The sequence below is a fragment of the Arachis ipaensis genome, chromosome B7 (assembly GCF_059453495.1).
Source record: "Arachis ipaensis isolate K30076 ecotype BB chromosome B7, ASM5945349v1, whole genome shotgun sequence".
Classification (NCBI taxonomy): Eukaryota; Viridiplantae; Streptophyta; class Magnoliopsida; order Fabales; family Fabaceae; genus Arachis; species Arachis ipaensis.
Window position 1 is genome coordinate 48,882,429 of NC_142442.1, and position 4,495 is coordinate 48,886,923.

At 35.7% G+C, this 4,495-nt stretch overlaps 1 non-coding gene across 1 annotated transcript; it reads right to left on the reverse strand.

Annotated features, from left to right (window-relative positions):
• Nucleotides 1–1,604: 1,604 nt before the first annotated feature.
• Nucleotides 1,605–1,712, reverse strand: LOC148551090 (small nucleolar RNA R71). Its single transcript, XR_015892634.1, has one exon. It is a non-coding gene; the product is annotated as a small nucleolar RNA R71 (small nucleolar RNA).
• Nucleotides 1,713–4,495: the final 2,783 nt, after the last annotated feature.

Sequence of the window (4,495 nt, forward strand, 5' to 3'; positions counted from 1 at the left end):
ATATGTTCTTGATTTTCATCACGATCTTCATAGTGTTCTTGGTGTTCATCTTGACATTCATAGCATTCTTGCATGCATTCATTGTTTTGATCCATAACTTTCATGCATTGCATCATTTTTCATGTTTTTCTCTCTCATCATTAAAAATTCAAAAATCAAAAAAAATATCTTCTCCTTTTTCTCTCATAAAATTTGAAAATTTGGATTGACTTTTTCAAAAATTTTTAAAATCTAGTTGTTTTTATGAGTCAAATCAAATTTTCAATTTAAAAATCTTATCTTTTTCAAAAATCAAATCTTTTTCATTTTTCTTATTTATTTTCGAAAATTTCAAAAATATTTTTCAAAAATCTTTTTCTTAATTTTATCTCATAATTTTTGAAAATATCATCAACAATTAATGTTTTGATTCAAAAATTTCAAGTTTGTTACTTACTTGTTAAGAAAGATTCAAACTTTAAGTTCTAGAATCATATCTTGTGATTTCTTGTGAATCAAGTCATTAATTGTGATTTTAAAAATCAAATCTTTTTCAAAACTAATTTCAATCATATCTTTTCAAAATATCTTCTTATCTTATCTTTTTCAAAAATTTGATTTTAAAATATTTTTTCTAACTTCTTATCTTCTTATCTTTTCAAAATTGATTTTCAAAATTTGTTTTAACTAACTTTTTGTTTGTTTCTTATCTTTTTCAAAACTACCTAACTAACTCTCTCTCTCTCTCTAATTTTCAAAAATATCTCCCTCTTTTTCAAAAATTCTTTTTAATTAACTAATTATTTTAGTTTTTGATTTTAATTTTCGAAAATTACTAACCTTTTTCGAAAATCACTAACTCTTTTTCAAAAATTATTTTCGAAAATCCTCTTTCTCTCTCATCTCCTTCTAATTAATTATTCATCTACTAACATCTCCTCATCTCAAATCACTGCTCCTATCCTTACCCTTGTGTTTGGATTCTTCATTCTTCTTCACCCCTATTCCTTTTCTTCTTCTACTAACAATAAGGAACCTCTTTACTGTGACATAGAGGATTCCTCTTCTTTTCTTGTTCTCTTCTCTTTCTTATGAGCAGGAACAAGGAAAAAGGCATTCTTGTTGAAGCTGATCTAGAACCTAAAAGGACTCTGAAGAGGAAACTAAGAGAAGCTAAATTACAACAATCCAGCAAGCACCTTTCAGAAATTTTCAAACAGGAAGAGGAAATGGCAGCCAAAAATAATAATAATGCAAGGAGGATGCTTGGTGACTTTACTGCACCTAATTCCAATTTACATGAAAGAAGCATCTCCATCCCTACCATTGGAGCAAACAATTTTGAGCTGAAACCTCAGCTAGTTTCTCTAATGCAACAAAATTGCAAGTTTCATGGACTTCCATCTGAAGATCCTTTTCAGTTCTTAACTGAATTCTTGCAGATCTGTGATACTGTTAAGACTAATAGAGTAGATCCTGAAGTCTACAGGCTCATGCTTTTCCCTTTTGCTGTGAGAGACAGAGCTAGAATATGGTTGGACTCTCAACCTAAGGATAGCCTGAACTCTTGGGATAAGCTGGTCAAGGCTTTCTTAGCCAAGTTCTTTCCTCCTCAAAAGCTTAGTAAGCTTAGAGTGGATGTCCAAACCTTCAGACAGAAGGAAGGTGAATCCCTCTATGAAGCTTGGGAGAGATACAAGGAACTGACCAAAAAGTGTCCTTCTGACATGCTTTCAGAATGGACCATCCTGGATATATTCTATGATGGTCTATCTGAATTAGCTAAAATGTCATTGGATACTTCTGCAGGTGGATCCATTCACCTAAAGAAAACGCCTGCAGAAGCTCAAGAACACATTGACATGGTTGCTAATAACCAGTTCATGTACACTTCTGAGAGGAATCCTATAAGTAATGGGACGCCTATGAAGAAGGGAGTTCTTGAAATTGATACTCTGAATGCCATATTGGCTCAGAACAAAATATTGACTCAGCAAGTTAATATGATTTCTCAGAGTCTGAATGGAATGCAAGCTGCATCCAATAGTACTCAAGAGGCGCCTTCTGAAGAAGAGGCCTATGATCCTGATAACCCTGCAATAGCAGAGGTAAATTATATGGGTGAATGATGCCAGGGCATCTTGGCCAATTTCACTGACCTTTTCTTTACTGTTTTTAGGTTAATTTCATGTATTTCCTTAGGAAATAAGCTAGTTTTGGGTAGATATTCACTTACACCTTGATTCAGGCATACATTGTGCATTTTACATTATTTCATGAGAATTTTGCATAAGTTTAGTGACAAATTGTATGTTGCATTGCCCATGACTTGGACTAGAACTTTGATGCACTTTATTGCTTGACTTCAGGACCAAAGGAAGCAAGGAAAGGGAGGAAACTTGCAAGGTTAATGAGAAAAGTGATTGCCAATGACACTCTCAAAACCATCATTGCCCACGTTAAGAGTCACGTTAACAAAGTTAACGTGAACTCTAACGTGGAAAAGGGAAGTTGAACCAACGTTAGTGACACTTAACATTGTCATTAACGTTGGCAAACACTCATGAGTGGCCACGTTAGAGCTCACGTTAACCTAGTTAACGTGGCCTCTAACGTTAAAGGGGGAAGAGAAGCCAACGTTAGTGACATTCAACATTGTCACTAACGTTGGCCTAAGGATGCAACACACCACGTTAACTCCCACGTTAACTTAGTTAACGTGGAAGCTAACGATGAGGAATGAATGATGAGCCAACGTTAGTGACACTCAACATTGTCACTAACGTTGGGATGGCTAAGAATGGCCACGTTAGAAGCCACGTTAACCTAGTTAACGTGGACTCTAACGTGAGATCTAGGGGCACATTGGAACGTTAGTGACAATGTTGAGTGTCACTAACGTTCTCGAAGTTTGGCAAGGCCACGTTAGAAGCCACGTTAACCTAGTTAACGTGGACTCTAACGTGAGATCTAGGGGCACATTGGAACGTTAGTGACAATGTTGAGTGTCACTAACGTTCTCGAAGGTTGGCAAGACCACGTTAAAAGCCACGTTAACCTAGTTAACGTGGGGTCTAACATGAGGCAAAGGGGTACATTGGAACGTTAGTGAAAATGTTAAGTGTCACTAACGTTCTCGAACTTATACTTTCACTAAATGTTAACACCCCTAACGCCCTGAGCTGAAATCTCTGCCCACTTAGCACTTTCTCTCTGCAAGTAAAGCCAAGCCCAAATGAAGAAAAGAACTACTTCAAACTCAAGATCCAAAGGCCCAAGACTTGAAGAGCAAACTAGAAGCTGAGAAGAGTAGTATATATAGGAGTAGCTTTGAATTGTAAAAGGAGTTCTGGAGGCTGGGAAAGGAGAACTACTCTCTGTATTTTATCTTCTCTGCATTTTCTAGTTTTAAGATGTATTCTCCATCTTTGTTTTCATTTTCAAGAGCTATGAACAACTAAACCCCTTTCATTGGGTTAGGGAGCTCTGTTGTAATTTGATGGATCAATACTAATTTTCATTATTCTTCTTCTATCTTTTCTCTTGATTTTACTTGAAAGCGTTCGATCTTCATCCAATTGAGTAGTTATCTTGGAAGAAAAGCTATTCAAACTTGGATCTCTTTTGAACCTTGAAAGAAGAATGAAGAGATCAAGCTAGAAATGCTTTCTCATGCTGGACCAAATTGGGTTTGGATGGGTATGTGACTATAACCCTCTCAATACTTGATTTGGGAAATGCATGTGGTATAATCAGTGACCATACTTCATCTCTTCTCATGAGCAATTGACCAAGGAATTGGCTATTGATCAAGATTTGAGAGATTGAATTGCAAGAAATTGTAATTCAATCACTTAAGATTGCGAAGGAGATCAATGAGTGCATTGATTGAGGAAGAGATGAAAATGAACTTGATCCGAAGAATTGCAACATCTCCTAAGCCCAATGAACTCCCCATCTCTGATCTTACCCATTCTCTTTAATTTCTGCCATTTACTTTTATGAGCAAATCCCCCATTCCCATTTACAATTCTACAATTTATTTTCAGTCATTTACTTCCAATCCTTTAATTCTAGCATTTACTTTTCTATTATTTACATTCTCGCCATTTTATTTTCTGCAATTCTCAACCCAAATTCTGGATTCGCTCAACTAGAACATTCTTCTAATTAAAGTTGCTTGATCAATCAATCCCTGTGGGATTCGACCTCGCTCTATTGTGAGTTTTTACTTGACGACAAATTCGGTACACTTGCCGAAGGGAGATTTGTTGCGAGACAAGTTTTCCCCGCATCAAGTTTATGGCGCCGTTGCCGGGGATTGATTGTGCATCAACAATGATTAAATTGGAAGATCACTAGATTGAGCATTTTTATTTTGTGAATTTCATTTTCTGTTTGAGTGATTTACTTTTTGTTTTAGTTAAACTTCTTCCCTTCCCCGTCTACTCTTTGTTTCTTCTTTGTTATTTTCAATTCTGTTTGCTAACCCACTAACTGTTTGATATATTGCATC